Source organism: Argentina silus (assembly GCF_951799395.1).
Source record: "Argentina silus genome assembly, chromosome: 19".
Taxonomy (NCBI): Eukaryota; Metazoa; Chordata; class Actinopteri; order Argentiniformes; family Argentinidae; genus Argentina; species Argentina silus.
This window is the reverse complement of record NC_139673.1, coordinates 17,241,864-17,260,840: the sequence shown is the minus strand read 5'-3', so window position 1 is coordinate 17,260,840 and position 18,977 is coordinate 17,241,864. Positions and strand designations below refer to the sequence as shown.

Genomic DNA, 18,977 nt, shown 5'->3' with positions numbered 1-18,977 from the left:
AGCGAGCTAGTTCAAGCTAAAGCTAACAATGCTACCACCGTGACAATTAAACGTGACATACCTGCTTCGAAGTCGCTGTACTCTCAAAAAGAAAACAGGAACAACAACCTGTCGTAGAAATGGCAGTCCGCTATCCATGCACTCCCGCAGCCAAACCTGAAAAACACCGAGGCATTTCTCAGTACCTTTCGTTGCTAATGCTCATGGCTTAGTTATGCTAGCTCTCAGAAAACCAGCGGGTTCTCCTCAATGTAAACATCAACAGAAGTGTGTTCCTGCGTAGCGCTGGATCAACCATTCCATAGAATGCTGCTCATGTTCTATTTCTAGAGGTCACATGGTAACGCATTTTTGAAAAGTCTTTATGATGCATGTCATCTATGATTATTATGAATTATTTTCAAAATGGTGTGTTGCTATGCAACCTTTCAATATAGAACATTAGCAACATTCTATGGAATGTTCAGTCCGCTCCAGATAACAACAGACTTCAGTTGATGTTCACATCGACACAAACCTGCTGATTTTCTGAGCAAAACGGACTGAAAAATGCCTCGGTGTTTTTCAGGATTGGCTGCGCGAGTGCTGGACTGCGGTCTGCCGTCTCTATGACGGGTTGTTCGTGTTTTCTTTTTTGCAAGGTTCGCGATCGTGAAGAGGAAAGCGACAGCGACTTTGAAGAGGGTATGTGACATTTAATTACATTTTACAGTAGACAGCTGGCAGAACATCAGGTTAGTTCATTCACTTCAATAGTCTCACATTGATTACCTGTGCCTGTATTGGGTCCTTCTTTTTAATATCATTGCTATTTTGTTGTAAACGTTTTTGTCTTTTGTTAGATTAGCCATGTCCAACTCATAGGCATCCTCTATGAGCTGGTTCTGTTTGGGGTGATGGTGGGGAGGCCCCTGGTGGTGGTGAGTACTGTTCTTATACTGAAGACTGTTACAGGGTGACTTTGTTGACAAGTTCATATGACTCTCTGCTCTCTCCTCCTATGTTTGCTGTTAGCAACCTGGTGGTTTTGTGGAGCGTCTGTACTCTCTCCTACACTCCTGCCTGCCTGCCAGCAACATGAAACCAGAGGCTGAGAGATGCCTGCTGCACCTGAAGGTACAGACAAGTTCTGATGTTGTTACTGTTCCTTCTCTCTAGTATTTAGCATCCAATCTATTGTTCAGTTTAAATGAGTACTGTGAACTAGCAGTAACTCAGAGCCTTACCTCAGGGCGGGCTGATGATGCTTCTGGACGACATGTTTGGTCAGGAGGTTCCCTGGTACTTCAACACGGAGTCTCTGGTCGTTGGAGTCTCGAGCCTCCTGGAGCACCACCTTCAGCTTCTCATGGCGTCCTTCTGAGGGGGCACACACACACACACACACACACACACACACACACACACACTTGCTATTAAGTAATCGGAATAAGTCATTTTAAATGATTGGAAGTAATTTTATTCTTACCACTAAAGTTGCACTCCCCCTCCCCCTCTCTTTCTCTTTTTTTCTCTCTTTCTTTTTTAGGAATTCCACAGGGTCAGACTCCATCGGTAACCGCAAAGGATACTTCAGTGAAATCCAATAAGTATTCTAGTTAAAGTTTAAATAATAACCTCACATGCCTTCTTGTTATGTCCCCCCCTCTCTCCCTTTCCCCTCTCTCTCTCTGATATGCAGGGCCACAGGAGTCTCATTGTCTTTACTTACAGACACTTATTACATATATTTGCAAATAAATGAGTGATGGAGTATCTCAAATTGATTTAATGTCTCTGTGTTTTCTTTTCTTTTGGTGACACTTAACACTAAGGTTTCCTTTTATAATGGGTTTATAATTCAGTTTGCACATTATAAGCATGTGTTGCATTTATAGCATTAGTAACAGTGCAGCCACATATTTTCAAATTATTTGAATTGTCACTATCTATGAATGAATCATTAAAGAGAAGCTACGGGATATGGCAATAACTATTTCTGTATTATTTAACCTCTTATTTTGTGTCTGAATTATCAATGCATAGTTTGTACAAATATAATCAATTGAATCACTGTTTTATCTCATTCAGCCACAGACTCCCTAGTTTATCATCGCCAACTTTAGAAGCAGCATTACTGTTAAGTGTGTCGATGTCATTGGTCTACGTGGAATCCACACACATACGCACCACACTGAGGGCATGTAAGAGGGACCCGTTTCCAACTCATTAGCGCTACATTGAGAACTGTAGGCTGAGATTATAGAAATTATCTCGTAGAATCACTTTAATAGTCAAGAAACTACTCAGAAATCATACCACAATTAAACTTGAAAAAGTTCCAGAAGAAACATTGTTTCTCTTTAACAGAGCAATATCCAAGACTGCGTAAAGAGGGAGAAAAATATCTTTCTTAAAGATCAGATTTTAGTAAATAGATATTATTGCACAAAATTGGGCTATAAGAATCTCAAAGAAAGAATCAAACATTTCACTCTCTATAGTAGTGATTTTGGTGTCTAGTGTCAGAGGAACATATTTCATCCCCACATTAAGTAAACACAACTAAACTAATTCATATGTAATGTCCTCCAACTTTACATCAAGAATAAAGACACACTGTGTACTCTGTACCAGTATAGTAACACTACTACTAGAATATATGGACTTGCAATGGAATTTGGCCTTGGAGGGCTACAGGTCCTAGGCCCCCCATTCCCTAGCATTTGATTTCATGTCTCTGCATTGTGTACTGGTTATGGCATGGTACCACTAGGTGAAAGGTCGAGAGGCACATAGAATATTGTACAATTCCAACAGTCCCCTCTTTGATTATTTTAAACAAAGTATAATAATCAAGAATTACCAAAATGAATAATAAAAACATGAAAAAATATAAAAGTAACAACAGGAAATATAAAAGAACCACTTTCCTCATCTTACTAGTGAGTGAGATCTGCTTGTCCTATTTCACACATACAATACGTTGAGTTGACACCATGAGCATGCATGATGTACAGGACTGAGTGAGCGCTGCAAAACATGTTTGTCTACTGATGCTGTATCTTGAACCGTCATCTGCGTTTAACTCACTCACTGCCAAAGAATTCCGGTACACTCACCACCTGGAGTGCCAAGTGTTTTATGTGGTATTCACCTAGCAATAATACTTGGATTGGCTACAAAATGAAGTCGCCCTTGGTGCTCTAGAATGTTGACAATTTGGTTCTCTGGGACTTTATTCCTGGTCCTCTGTGGCTCAGTTGGTAGAGCATGGCGCAAACAACGCTTAGGTTGTGGGTTAGATTTCTGCTGGGACCATACATACTGAAAAAAGTATGCACTCACTACAATGTAAGTCGCTTTGGATAAAAGCGGTAGCTAAATTGCATATATTATTATATATTAGTCTCATTTCCCAACATTTCTCGTGATTACGTAGTACCATTAGCCAATTTATCCATCTCCTCTGCCAAAGTCCTGATATCAGTCAGGGCATAGTTAACACCTACAGGAGCTACAACAGAGAGAAGAACATGTTGAATACCTGTAGTGTGAGACAGTTTGAATAGTACATCAGTCTTAAGTAAACGTCTAGTGTACTGTCCTTAGATAGCCACAAACAGAAAATAAATTAGACAGCCAAAACATTAGACAGACACGCAAACACAAAATAAATATAACATTGAGTGCTACGCAACGCATTAAATGCAGAACAGAATAATTAGTGCTATTGACAATTGTCGTTGCTAGGATTGCGTCTGTAGTAAATATACGTAGATGAAAAAAGGAAGCTGCAGAGGTCCGGATGAGTCAGTTTAATCGTCTTTAATTAATCGTAACTTCATCATTACATACCACGGCCAGATGTGGGGGCTCCTGTTCAGTCAATAATGTCCCCCCCTATCTAGTCCAGCCGTTCAGTCTTTTATACAAAACAGCCTGCTTTGTCTTCCAGATTTAGGCATGGAATTCCCAGGTTCACATTACCCTAAACATTTTTAACCTATACGATGGTGACATTTATAGTTTCCACCAAATAAGGGTATGCCTTTTGGTGCTATTCACAGCCTTAACTAACTAAGACTACCCCCACCTCTATCTCTCCTTTACCATCCCCCCAACCTACAAAGGTCAACTGCATGCTGCAACAGTCCAAGGGCATAACCCACTAGGCCTTCTTCTGGTCAGAGCAAAATATACTACATATTCCCCCCTTTGGGACTTATTAAAGTCCCAACACAGAGAAATTGTACAACACGTACTCTAACCATATTGCATGCAGTTGTGTGTAACATGGTTCAAAGGGATGTAAAAATAACAAGTAAACCACAAAAAATATTGTGAACTTAAGCCGTGGAACTTATCAACTAACAGTTTCTAAACAATAGACAGTCTATTCAATGTCCTATTAAAAGCCTACGCGTACATTAAGTCAAGCCTTGCTTATATGATTAAAATAAATTGCTACGGACATAAACATACATAAGTATAGACTATTCTATGTTACATACATAGTCCCATATAGGTTCAACAAAGAATAATAAAGAATGATAAAAATACTTCAGAGTAATAAATGAATGACGAAAATACTTCTCTTCAGGTCTTCGTTGCTTGATTTACCTTTACCTGGGGGTCAGAGGTTACTAGCACATAACCCCCCATATGAGGACAGTCTTTACCACTGCCTCGTTTGTGTAACAGACAGAGAATAGAAGGATAGAGAAAGACAGAGATTTGCTGAACACGAAGCCTCTAACTTCAAACTTCACCTCATCCAAAATGAGGATTTGCCTTCGGATCGTTCAACTTAATCTTCAGAATCCCTTCCATCTTCCTCATCGCTGTCATCGTCATCCAGATACCCAGGTTTTGGATATAAGTCAGGACTATCATAGTCATCAGGCATTCCTGAATCTTTACGGTCTTCTCTTCTTCCCTTCATAACTGCCATTTGAAGTGCCTGAGTATTCATTGCCTTGTCAATTCCTCGTGTTATCAGTCCTCTTATGATTGGAATGCAACAACAGATTATGAGGGCTAAGACAATCACACAGCCCAGCATGATGGCTCCTATTCTGGCGAAATAGGCTCCCCATTGTCCCATCATGTTCTCCATCCAGGAGGTCCATTTGCTTCCAAATCCAGCATTCTCTTTAACTTCCTCCCTCAGGCGTTTGAGCTTCTTCATGGCTATAGTGAATTGTCCATCGGCTGCTGTGTTGTTAGGGATGAACGTGCAGCACTGTTCTCCAAACATGTGGCATACTCCTCCTTTTTCTGCCAATAGAAAATCCAGTGCTTGTCTGTTTTGCCAAGCCATTTCACTTGTTGCTGCAAGCTGCCTTCCTAGAGACCCTAAAGCATCATGCGTGTAGTTTATGAATCTTTGCTGGTTATAGTAGATGTAGTTTATCCAGTCAGTATTGACATTTATTCCAGCTGAAGGAAGAAAGAAAGATGTGAATCCCATTGCTACGGAATTTATAGCCTTGTATTCACTGGGTATACCTCTAGGAATTCCCAAACTGTCTAAGCGTCTGTCCTCCTTGTATTCCCTCCGAGGTCTCATAGATTTGGATTGTTCTTGGACTTCCAAGTCCTTTGTTGGGATGACAATGATAGGCTGGATCGCCTGCACCCGAACACATCTCCCATTCCATCCTATCTGCAGGGTGTTCAGTAGATGTTCTCCATCACAGAGCCAATATTGATCTGCTACAGCTTTAATTTCCTATCTATTCCAATTGAATTTGGTATTCATGAACGAGCTTTCTTTTGCTTTGGAGCATATATAACAGTCTTTTTTGCTATGAGTCTCTCCAGTGTATTTCATCCATTGATACCAGAGGTTCCTTCTTGCTTGTATCATCAGTGGATCTCGAATGGAATTCTGTGCTATCCTTATTTTATTCTTATTTAATTCCTCTCCAGGTCCTGATCTGGTTGGTCTCCTCTTTTCCATATCCTCCCTGGTTATCTGTTCATCAATTGTGAGGTTTTTCTCAATAGTGAGTTCTTGTGTTACATCTGACTCCATTGTGGTAGTTTCCATCATCTTCTGAGTTTTAATCTTCATTATCTGAGTTGATCCAATTTCATGTCCAACCATAAACATTGTAGGCTCATTCATGGTGGAAACAATTTCTTCTTGAACTAATGGGGTCACTATCTCAGCTTTGTCGACAGGCTCTGGCTCTGTGGTATATTCTTGTTCTATCACTGTAGGTTCAAACTCTAAAGTTGTTTGCACTTGTCTGTAAGTTGTATACGCGGTTACAGATTCTGGCTCTGGCTTAGGACTCGTCAACTCTTCTTGATATTTTTCTGATCGTGTTTTATACGTTGTTAGCTCCATTGACATTTCCACTTCCGGTTCATTTGTTGTTGTCTCCAATTCCTATATTTCCTCAGTAACTGTATCTGTGAGGAATTCTAGTACTGACTACCAAAGCGTTGTTTAATCCCTAACTTTTGAGTTGTTAAGTTTCACCGTCTTATCTACAAATTCTTTGCCATTGTCTGATGAAATTCGATCAGGAATTCCCCAGCGTGATATCACCTCACGGCATAAGAATTTAGCAACTGACTGGGCATCTTTTCTTTTGGTTGGGCATGCTTCTACCCATCTGCTAAATCTATCGACAACAAATCTATCGACAACAACAATATCTTTTGCCTCCTACAGGGCGAATCATATCCACGTAGTCAAACAGATTGTGCATCTACCTATGACATGGTCAATTTGTTCTAGTAGGTATGGTGCCCAAAATCCGTATTCTTTCGTAATTTTCCTTCTCACTTCCCCCCTCGCTACATGGGCAAGCCCATGAGCGTCATGTATCAACAGTCCTAGCTAGTTAGGAGGTGCAACTATCAAACCCTCATTGTTCCTCCAGAGGCCTGTAGCATCCTGACTCGCTCCTCTGACAAGCCACAAGTTCTTATCTAGTGTACTTGCTTCCTCTTGCAACAAGTCTCTGGGAGTAATTGTCTCCTTTAACTAAACTTCGTGTGTCACCAAAAGAACTGCACCTGGTCTGTCTGCTCCAGTTGGCTGGGGGATGCTCAAAAATTGTTCCGTTCCCTCCTGATGTGGTATCTGAAGTTTTCAGGTGATGGGAATTCTCAAGTCTTGGTTCTGCCATCCTGGTAGGTTGGTGATGGGCTGTTACCTTACCACGTCTCTGTTGTGCTCCTGAGCGGATTCAGCTAAAAGTGAATCAAAATATGTTGAGCTAAGTTTCGCAAAGTATCCTCCTTCTATGTCTCAAGATGAGCAACATATAGCTTACTTATAAAAGTTAGATTTAACTTTGAAACACTCACTATCGCAAAGTTCTGAATGGCAACACTTGTTACTCCCCAAGTGATTCGTCAGAGCTATTGTAGCTAACTATCGTAAACTATTTCAGTGCTGCTAGCAATCGTCGCCTTTTCCAAGTTGGAACTTCGTCGCCACAACAGTGTCCAGTGTGCTATGGATTGTCCTAAATAAATTACACATTCCTGGCAATATTGCAACTTCTTCTGAGAGGCTTTGTGTCCTTTTTCATCATCTTGTTCTGCTTGTGGAAGAACTCCACATTGATGTCTCCACAGACAGGCAGTGGCTGGGGGAACTCAAAGTACATATGCTTGTCCCCTCGCCTTGTGTGCACTGTGTTGGACGTATGGATCTTGATTTTTAGTTGATAAACCACAAACTGTGGATCCCAATGCCAATTCCCTTCTTGAAGCCCTGAGGAATCGGGTCACTCCTGTTTTTAACGGTACTGTCCCTGCAGGTGCCTCCACTAAGCATGGGGAGCGTCTCAAACACCATTTTGTGGAAGAGCAGAGTGATGGGCTTGTACTCTAGCTGGTTCTTCAGAAAGTAGCTGTAGTAGTAGACATAGCGTCGCTGGCTAGGGATTGTGACTCCCTTCTTGTCTCTTGTCCGCACTTCCCTGTAGAAGTCGAGTGCTTCCTATGCCTCCAGGAACTTCCCTCGGTGGAGGAGATAAGTGCAGATCATGACACCGGTGAGGCCCTTCCCTGCCTTGCAGTGGATGGCCGCCACATGATGGTCATCCTCACTTAGCCACTGGTCCAGGTCTCCACAGAATGGCTTGATTAGCTCCAGCTGAGGCTGGTTGTGGTCTTCAAAGGGGTACTGTACAACTCTGCAGTTAAACTTTGCAGTGTCGTAATGTCGCTCAGTGCAAAGATTATATATCTTGTAATGATTTTTGTGTTTTGAATCCAGAAACCGTACTACATCGTCTATGTTGTTTCTGTAGACACTCTCAAGTCTTTCTGCAGGAAAGCCCATAGCAATTATATTCGGATAAATATAGGTCAAGTCCAAGTCAAACCCATCTTCCTGGTATCTCCTTTTGTTTCGGCTGACAATTTCCTTTATTATTGCAGCCATATCTGTGACAGGAGTCCTTAAGGTATTGAGCTTAAGAGAGAGTATTGTTGTCTTTGTACGAAACGCTGCCAATATGTTTCTCCCTTGCAATCCCGTTGGTGTCACCACTAGCTAATGCTAGCTAGCTCTCTTTGTGGTTGTCTGGGATCTCAGGGTCAGACGACTGCGTGATGGAGGCCATGATAGGTGTCGTCTTAACTTTATTGGAGTGTATAGCGTCTCTATGTCTTCAAAATATACTTAGTATAAAATCTGTGTAAAAGTTTTGTTTCTAACTATGTGTTTTTTCTTTGGCTGGTTTGCCTGTTACAGCTGAGAACTCAATCTACAGTTGAAATAAGATTGCAGGTTTAAGAGGCACAAGGTGATGTGATGTACGGTTGTGTCTATGTGCATGAGAGCTAGGGGAGAGATGAAGGAATGAAATGTTGCAGGTGTTGGTACATTCAGTCTCTTCCTTTCTCGGTTGCAGACTTCTCTGTAGTTATAACTTTATTTTTTGGATCCTTCTTTGTCTGCTTAGACACTACCAGCTGACACCCCCCTTTCAGATTCTCTGGGCACCCCTAAAACCCCCGTTCCGGGCCCCTGTTCGGGTTCACCGGTCCCTGTGTTTGCTGTTGTTGTGGCCATTGCATTCGTCCCTGGGATGTATTCATTGGAGTTGGATAACGTCCCTTGTAGGCTTCTCTGCCGCATTCGCGGGCTCTTTTGTAACATTCCCGGATCATATGTCCTTTTTTCCCGCAATAGTGACACAGTGTTGCGCCTCGCTGGGGTCCTGGATTATAACCTCCTTGTCTAGTATATCCTTGACCCCCCTTTTTCCATTTCTGAGGTTGTGGGTATGGAGGCTGAGGAGCAGCCTGTATTACTGGTGTCAATTGAGGTTGTGTCTGTGGTTGAGGCAGGTTTTGCAGAACCGCAGCCTGTGTTTTTATGACAATCGTGATTTTAGCTTCTCCTGTCTTGAGTATTTGTTTATCTTCATCTTCCATGAGGTATCTTCCTTCTGTGTTGAGGATTGGTAGTTGTGGATAGCTTCTGGTGGGCGTATCCCTTTCCTCATATGGTGGTGGAGCCACAGTTGGGGTTTTGTGTGAGAAAGGAGTATTCGTCTCCTTCACTAATCTCCTGGTTTCCTCTTCCAGGCTCTTATCCACTGCTTTATCTCTTATTCCTTTTACCAATGGGTTGCTCTTTTCAACCTTTTGCACTGGAGTAGACGTCTTAGCTGAAGCCGCACCCATAATTGTTGTTCCTTCAACCGTTGACTTAGCTGAAGACACTTTTCCAGTAGGCACTTCCTTTGTTTACAGTTCAACTTCTTGGCTGAATGGTTGGTTACTTATTTTGTTGATTCTATATTAATGTCTTTAATCAACACATTCAGTCACCATACCAGTGTGAAACGTTCTTGCTCTGGCTATCTTCCTATCCAGAAGCTTACTTTCTAATCTCAACCCTAGTCTTCAGCATTTTGGCGGCGGGACAATTAAGCACTCCCTTGAGGGGACTCCACTGACCCAAGTAACTCAGGTTTGTGGAGGTGCGCCCGAGACAACTGCTCTAACCACCTCCGTGCCAAAAATAACAAATTAAAATAAAAAAGGTTCAGCAAAGACACCGAGATGCCTTTGTTGCTATGCCTGTCAGCAAGTCAGTTCCACACCCCACAATCATACACCTTTCAGACTCAGACGTCCCTCACAAGGATGTTTGTCCTGTTAATGCTAGCCAAATCAATCCTCCTGTAAATACTAAACAAACCACCATCCACGCTACAATTAGAATATTCAGATTAAATTGTGATATGATTATATCGCAGTCATGCAAAAGCTTTATATCATTTCACAGGTGATGCACACATAGTATTGTTCAAGTCGAAGCACGCAAAAATTAGAAACAGATTAGATTGCCTGTATTATACATGTTCCATCAATGTCAGCATGATTATTCTGTGCACTATAATTCACTACCATTATCTGTTAGTGGAAGTGACCGATCAATGAGAGAGAGAGAGAGATCACAAGAGGATCGCCTTATCTTAATTAAGCAACTAGCCAAACAATCACTCAATGGTTAATTACATTATTTTCACAATCAATGAATTTATTTATTGATTCATTACAAATCAATCACAAATAATCAATCACTAATTCAATTCAATTAATTAATCCTTGATCACAATTGACAATTGTCAGTTATCTCCAATGGAGCAGCCAATTAACCAATTTAACCATATAATCAATTAACCATACTATCAAACAACTGATTGACCAATTAACCAATTACCATATTCTTAATTAACAAATCGACCACTCAATCAAATCAATCATCCAATCAAATCATTAATCAATCAACCAATTAATCAAATTAATCAATCAATAATCAATTAATCAGACAATCAAATGATCAATCAACAAGTCCATATAGCGAACTTCAAACTTCAACCAAATAATAGCAGTCTTACTTTGACGTAGGCTATATGAGACGAGCTGTTCTGATGTCTCTCACAAATTGGTCTTTTTACTGTTATCTGGCGCTTTCTCTCTCAGAACCTCTGTCCCTCTTCTGTTTTGCTCGAAACAAAGCATTAATTTGATTAGTTCTCTTAAAATAATTAATCATTCAACACAAAACATACAGAAGATACTAGACTAAAATAAGATCAGAGATATGAAAAATAAACTTCATAAAATGGAACGTTACTTTTTCCCAATGTTTAAACAGTTTCCAACATCTCAACGCGCACTTGAAATGTTGGCAACAGGCCCATCACTTATTTTTAACGAACAATAAATTTACACTTTTTACAATATGCATATTCTATAGAGAAAGAACAGAAAGAAAGAGAGAGAAAGAAAGAACAGAAAGAGAGAGAGAAAGAAAGAACAGAAAGGGAAGGTCTTTTAGATGAGATATTTACAGCTTGCACTGTGCACACCCAATCATATTGTTCAATTCAAATTTCTCTCTCTCAAATTTAAGAACACGTTCTCTGGAAGAAATTAGCTCAAATAGCCCAGAACAGGGGACCCGCCCCTGTCAGGGATCTGTAGCTTTTCAAGCAGGCAACTATTCTATTTTTAGAACGAGAGAGCAGCTTTGCGCCTCTGTCCCAGGATGCATACATATATTTTATCAGGCCTTTGTTATCAGGAATTCAACCTGCATATGTACTATTTTGTTGATTTATCAGGACTTAAACCTGAACGGGGCTTTAACCCAAACAATGTAGCCTGACTTTTAGACGAAATCACTGCACGGCGTCCCCCACAGTATCTATCTAGTCTCTACATCATTTAGTGTCTTCCTAAATTTAAGTGCACGACAACCAGCTGATCAGACCAGTTCACGACAACCAATTGATCAGACCAGTTCCGCAATGTTAAGTGACGTAACTCCAAATAATTCAAACTAATTACCGAGTTTTTTTAGGGTTACATTGAAGGATCGTATCTCCAACAGTTAGGTCAACATAACATTTCACAGACACTTTGTTGTTTGTTTAAATTTAGCAGACATGCAACCACCTTTAATTCATCTACCTGGTTCTTTTAAAATTTGGTCGATAGCCCACAGTCAACTTGACATAATAGCCTGTACTTACTTTTTAGGCACGCACCCAGCTAATGGTCTGGTCTTCTGCACGGCTATCGGTTGGCCAAATCCTGTTCGTGACGCCAATTTGTAGTAAATATACGTAGATGAAAAAAGGAAGCTGCAGAGGTCCGGATGAGTCAGTTTAATCGTCTTTAATTAATCGTAACTTCATCATTACATACCACGGCCAGATGTGGGGGCTCCTGTTCAGTCAATAATGTCCCCCCCTATCTAGTCCAGCCGTTCAGTCTTTTATACAAAACAGCCTGCTTTGTCTTCCAGATTTAGGCATGGAATTCCCAGATTCACATTACCCTAAACATTTTTAACCTATACGATGGTGACATTTATAGTTTCCACCAAATAAGGGTATGCCTTTTGGTGCTATTCACAGCCTTAACTAACTAAGACTACCCCCACCTCTATCTCTCCTTTACCATCCCCCCAACCTACAAAGGTCAACTGCATGCTGCAACAGTCCAAGGGCATAACCCACTAGGCCTTCTTCTGGTCAGAGCAAAATATACTACACGTCTTTCTTGTGCCATTTCCCTAGATTCACGTGACCGTACCTGTTTTCAATTAGTGGCATTTTGGTTAATAAAATGGAGAGCACGCTCTGAAGTTAGCTCTGGCTTAGAGTTAGAGTAGTAACATAGAGTAGGCCATTAGAACACAAATCCAATAAGTGTTGTTCAATATGCTTCAGCTGGGTAGTTGAGACCTAGTGACTTTGGAGTCTGCTATTGATGTCTGTCAACATGAAATCTGTCAAGAAATCTGCCCTATTTCACTCTATGAGAAATCCCATAGGAATGGTTTTCGTCCTGTGGAGAGATAGAAATAGAAATGTAGTAAAGTGTCTTATTGGTCAATAATGGTCTGTAATGAGAGTTGGTGTCATTACAGATTCACACAAAACAAACTCAAGCAGTAGTCAGTCACCATTTCAAGTTATATTTAATAGACTAGGACAGTTCAGATTAAAATACATGTTCATCTGGGTTTAAAGATGAGAGCATAAAACCTCTTCTGATACAGAGGGACTTCAAAAATGTAACTGGATGTAGGGCCATCGCAGATTTTGTTGCCGTCATTTAAAAAAAGAAAAGAAAAAAGCATCGCAAATGATGGTTAAAACTGTTTGTAAAACACCACATTTCCTGACTCATGGCTCATTCTGAGAACTGGAATCATATACTTGAGGGCAGTCTAATGACAGTGGAAGTTTGTTTTTACTATACCTGAAAACTTTGTTTTGATTATGTCATTGATTTTATTATAACATGTGAAAAAGAGCTACTTTGAACACACATCCATCAAATGCAGCCCTTACATTACTAATTAGAGAGACAATCTACACAACACAACTCCATAGGCTCAAACACATGTGTTACAGCTTGATATGATATCACAATTATGTGATGTTCCATACGATGACATCATACATGGGTTGCCATAGGGTAGTATTGGGTATGTGAACTTCCCGGGCATCAGGTAGATGGAGAAAGACTCAGCATTGGTAAGTCCTCTGTACAACATTTTACAAACATTTCAGTCAAAAGGCCTTAATTGTTATAAAAATGTTGTCTTTGGTGTGAATTTCCATAAGTAATTAATGGTGAGCAACATGTATTTCTCTTGTTTTTGGGGTTAGGGTAATATGCATGAATTTGAAAACAAAACCAAAAATACACTATTCACCCTCTCTATCCTACTAATTCAATCAAAAGCAATCAAAGGATCAACACGTCTAGGTTTGAGATAGCACTAAATCAGGACAAGTGGTATATTTTACGAGTGGTGTATTACCTTGGTGTATATATCACTTGTACAAATTATGAGAACTGAAATCATCAACCTGTGAGATGGTCTTATGGCAGTGGTAAATGGTTTCTACAGTACCCCAAACTACTTTTGGATTTAATTTGCTAATGTAATAAAAGAGCTTTTGCATAAATACTGCAATGTGAGTTCCACCAATCTCAGCCCTTGGATTAATACAGTTACAGTAACTACAGAGAAAATACCCAAACTGCATCTTTACAGGCACAAGTACAGTTTGATGTGATGTCACGATGATATGATGTCACAAACAATGCCATAGGGATAGAGTCTTGGGTATGTGAACATTCTGGTAGTCAGGTAGTTGGAGAAAGACTGACCATTGACCAAATGTTCCAAATGTTTCATTGAAAAAGCAATGATTGTTATCAAAATGATATAATGTCCTGCTAAGTTGTACAGTATTGTGCACAGAAAATATTCAAGTTTTGTCTTGGTGTGCATTAACATTAATAAATCAATTAATTGGTAAGAAGCATGTATTTAACCATTGTTAGATTTGATGCAATCTGGAATTTGGAATCATTGTTTCTGAACAACTTGCGTTAATATGCTTTTTTGAAAAATATATCTCTAAAAAGACTTACGAGTGTTCCATGAACATTTTGTTTGCTATATAATACATTGGTAGTACAAAGAGAAAGCTGGAAAAGTGTTTGCTAACAGATAGTTGTAGATAGGGTGTGTATTTGTTTTGGGCTGACTTATGGTAAGATCTATCAATATGTGTTTGCCACTAAAATGTCAGCATTACTGAGGGCATTGGAGGTGGTTTTATTGAAGGCCGATGCAGGCCCAGCCTAGTGCATGGTTGTATACATGGCTATAGTAATTTAAAATGTTCAGCATGGAATGAACCTGCGTGCCACTGTTACATTTCATGATGTCACAGTGACATCATCAGAGGTGCCATGGTTATTATTGCTAGGAGATGCGAGATACAGATGAGATGCGAGATACAACAAATATGACAGAATATGTTGTAACACAGTGATATCACACAAGTGGTGACCATTTGACGCCGGCTACCATGGTAACCTACTGTAGGTAAAATTTTAAATGGCATTACACATATAGCACACTGCTTTTACACATGCAGTTCACTATAATACTGTAGGGAATAAGCTGTTATTGGAGATGTAAATTGAGAAAAAAAAAGAGAAAAGGTACTGGGCAAATGCATGGAATGTAGACCTACACATTTTCCATTCACATTCTGAGCTGATCATCAGTTCAATGGTGCTCATAGAGTGAGTTGCAGGTCAAACTCTTTATTATTTAGCTACTTTATTGTAGTGGGTTGATGTAAATGTACTGCTTTTGACTATGTACTGTATTTTGGAGATGTAATGTACCGTTACTTTATGCAATGTTAATGTGCTTAAATGTGTCTGATTAATATTGCCTTTATGCACCTGACACCATAAACAAAGTACCTTCTGGAAAAATAAACTTCTTCTAATCCAAGCCAGCTCTGCGATATTCTAGAAGGTCAGAGTTGAGCAGTTAGCACAGCAACATTGTTGCGAAGAGGTTAGATGAGTAAGTAAGATATCTTTGAATGCTTTCATATGTATCAGGCCGAAAAAAAGTATAAATGTGATCAGTCTTTTTTCTGATAAAATAGTTGTTGATTTTTTGTTTAACAGTACCACTTTGTCTGTTTTTCCATTTTCTTGAAGCATCTGCACTCGATTTCCAGCCAGCATCATAGTCATGACAGTGAAAGTGTCCAAACAGGTGACATGAACAAATATCAAAAGGGGGATGAGGAGAAGAAAGCGGATCTCCACACTGATGAAACATGGGCAGATGAGGAAGATACTAGCGAAAGAAAACAAAAACATGGAGAGGAAAAACTGTCTGTGGAGTATAAGGCAGCTATTAAAGAGATTGACAACATTTGGATGAACTTTCGTTCATCTTGGTCTAATAATGGAAATAGTCTAGTCGTGGTGTGGGCCAGGAGTGACTACAACCTATAATAAGCCTTCTTTACTTTGCTACAGCCATCGCTGGCTGACATTTCCTGACTGTCACTGACACATACAATGGGGATGTAGGAAATAGGAAACAATAGCCATTGGTAACAAAGGTAGAAGTGACAAGCGTTTTTGGATTTTATAATTTCCTGATATTCTCTAAATGCCATAGTTCCTGAAATACAGTCATATACAGCAGTAATGTATCTTAACTGTTCTAGAAAATATTGATGTGATACACGTGAAGTTACTGTATTGTGTAATTATGTATGTGTAATCTGCATTATATAAAAGACAACCTATTGTGTCATTGGATGTCACGTTTGGATGCCATGTTTGGTTTGATAGATTCCCTTGTCCTTAGAAGAGGGTGAACTCTTTAAATAAAGTTTGGGTCAGTAAACGTCTAGTGTACTGTCCTTAGATAGCCACAAACAGAAAATAAATTAGACAGCCAAAACATTAGCCAGACACGCAAACACAAAATAAATATAACATTGAGTGCTACGCAACGCATTAAATGCTGAACAGAATAATTAGTGACCCGGGGACGGTCTCGGTATCTAGTGTACAGGGGACGGTCTCGGTATCTATTTGTCACCTTGAGCACTGTCCTCGAAACTGAATGTCTCAATACACCATTGATGACAGCTTCCTCCCTCAAGGGCTTTGAAATAAATCCCAAGTGAATATTGGACAGATGCCTGAGACACAACACAGAATATCAATTGAATTGGAACACACACACACACACACACACACACACACACACACACACACACACACACACACATAAAGAGCGAGAGAGAGGGTGCACACAGGCTGTATATATTGTCTATAATGATGATTATTTGACCTGTAGAAGAAAGGGTAGGCTGCTTATTTTCAGAGATGAAAGGAAAGACTACACATTTTGCAAGATTTATATTCATATTAAACTTTTGCAGTAGAAAGGAAGCTCATTTTATTTCATTACAAATATCCAAATCAGCATTTTAGAGGCGTGTAATTGCCAGCAGCACCATCGAGAGAATGACCTTCACAAGCGGTTTCCCATGTTGCTTTTCATAAATTCACTTCAAATGTATTCACGGTTCGCCTTTCAGACTGCCACAGAGTCACAATCAGGAGATAGGATGCATATATTACACTAAAAGACTAGCCTGGCAATCCAATTTTTTCCAGCTTGAAGTCTGTGTAAATATTAATGGTGCATCCATCTGCGTTTCTGTCTGTGTTCGGGAAGTTTCAAAGTTATCTCTGACATATTAACCCTTCCATGGAATACATGCACAGACATCTCCATCAAATGCAGCTCTAGGGTTAACCCTTGACTGCCTATGGAACAAGACATAGCGAATCAGGGGAGGCTGGTGGAGGGAGAAATCGGAGGACAGGCTCATTGTAATGCATGGAACGGAATGAGCAATGGTATCGTGTTTGAGGACAGGCTCATTGTAATGCATGGAATGGAGGCTGGGCTCATTTTAATGCATCGAAAGGAATGAGGAATGGTATCAAACACCATTTCTCATTGCATTTGATGCATTAAAATTAACTCATCCTCCGATTTCTACCTCCATCATCCTCCCCTGTCACCTAACCTCCATACCATCAAATGCTCAAAGATGCCGGAGGGTTTGTTGATGGTAAAGATGTGCTTCCCTGCACAGGCTCCCAAGAAGCCCAACAAAATGGATTTCCATTAGGGGAGGTTATGATTCATTCTGGATGCTTACTCAATACTGTATGTGGGCATTGTAGCAGACAGAACAATGGGACAGTAATAATGAACACCCCCAGTATGCTATGGTGGGGGTCTCTGTAAGTTACTGACTGCACCTTCGTTTGGCTGAGAGAGTAGAAGCCATTGAGTGAAGGTTATTTACCTCTGATACATTCCGCATGAGTGCCCTGCCTGGACTCAGGCTAGACTTGCACTGGCAGATCAATGAGGAAAGCAATGATCTCACTGAAACGGACAATCCATCTTATTGTGATTCGCCTCAACTACGGAACTGACTTATCGTCAGGACATAGATTTTAAATGGAGATTGTGGGGGGACATGCAGCGTTCGGCCTGTAGAGGGAGCTACAGGACCGTGGCCGGGGTTGTGTCGGCGAGACTTTTGTTGCACACCTGCTGCGAATTAAGTCTCGCCGGCGAATGTTTAAGATGTGTGTGCTTCTGCCATTTCAGTAGGAGAGGTGAGCTGGGAACGGCGAGAGAGAGAGAGAGAGAGAGAAAGAAAGAACGAACACGAACGAACGAACCTACCGACCTACGAACCTGGGGACGAGGCTGGAAAGCCCCTTTAAGAGGTTCACTAAAGACTATATGAATAAACGGGAGCAATCCCTAACCCCTACACTGCGTCTGCCTCTGTGTACCATCGGACATTGTTACATTGGCGCCCAACCTGGGACACAGGAAAAGGCAAGATGGACGCGCTAACAGCGGCGATATCAAGGATAACGCTCGTCCTCGAGCAACAGACGGCCCTGCAGCAGACCCAGCAGGCGACACTGGAGGAGCTGACGGCGGCGAGGGTCGCGGACAGGGCCCTCCGCCAGGACTTCCCCAGGGCCGGCGGGCCGGCGCCGGGGACCGGAGCGGCACCAGGTCCCCCCAAGGTCCAGCTGCAGAAGATGGGGGACCTGGACGACCCAGAGGCGTTCCTCGCGGTGTTCGAGGGGACGGCGAGGATCTCGGGGTGGCCAGACCGAGAGTGGGCCTACCATCTGCTGCCCCTCCTGTCAGGGGAGGCGCAGCTCGCGGCCCACAGTTTGCCGGCGGCCGCCCAACGGGATTACCAGTCCCTGGCCCGGGCGATTCGGGACCGCCTGGGCCTGACACCGGAGGAACACCGGCGCCGGTTCCGGGCCATGACCATGGAGGAGGGGTGCCGGCCCTTCGCCTTCGCCCAGCGGCTGGGGGACAGCGCATGGCGGTGGCTGGACCCCGAGAACAACTCGGCGGTGGAGGTCGGGAACCGGGTGGTATTGGAGCAGTTCCTCGCGGGGCTCCCGGCCCGCACCGCCGCCTGGGTCCAGTACCACCGCCCCCAGGACCTAAAGACCGCCGTGGGTCTGGCCGAGGACCATCTCTCCCTCCCACCGCGGGGGCCACAACGACCAACCCCGGCCCC

General features: G+C 41.6%; 1 pseudogene across 1 annotated transcript; it reads right to left on the bottom strand.

The window, feature by feature from the left end:
* Window positions 1–7,478: 7,478 nt before the first annotated feature.
* On the bottom strand, window positions 7,479–8,429 carry LOC310819880 (phosphatidylinositol 3,4,5-trisphosphate 3-phosphatase and dual-specificity protein phosphatase PTEN-like; annotated as a pseudogene). Its single transcript has one exon. The product of its transcript is annotated as a phosphatidylinositol 3,4,5-trisphosphate 3-phosphatase and dual-specificity protein phosphatase PTEN-like (transcript).
* Window positions 8,430–18,977: the final 10,548 nt, after the last annotated feature.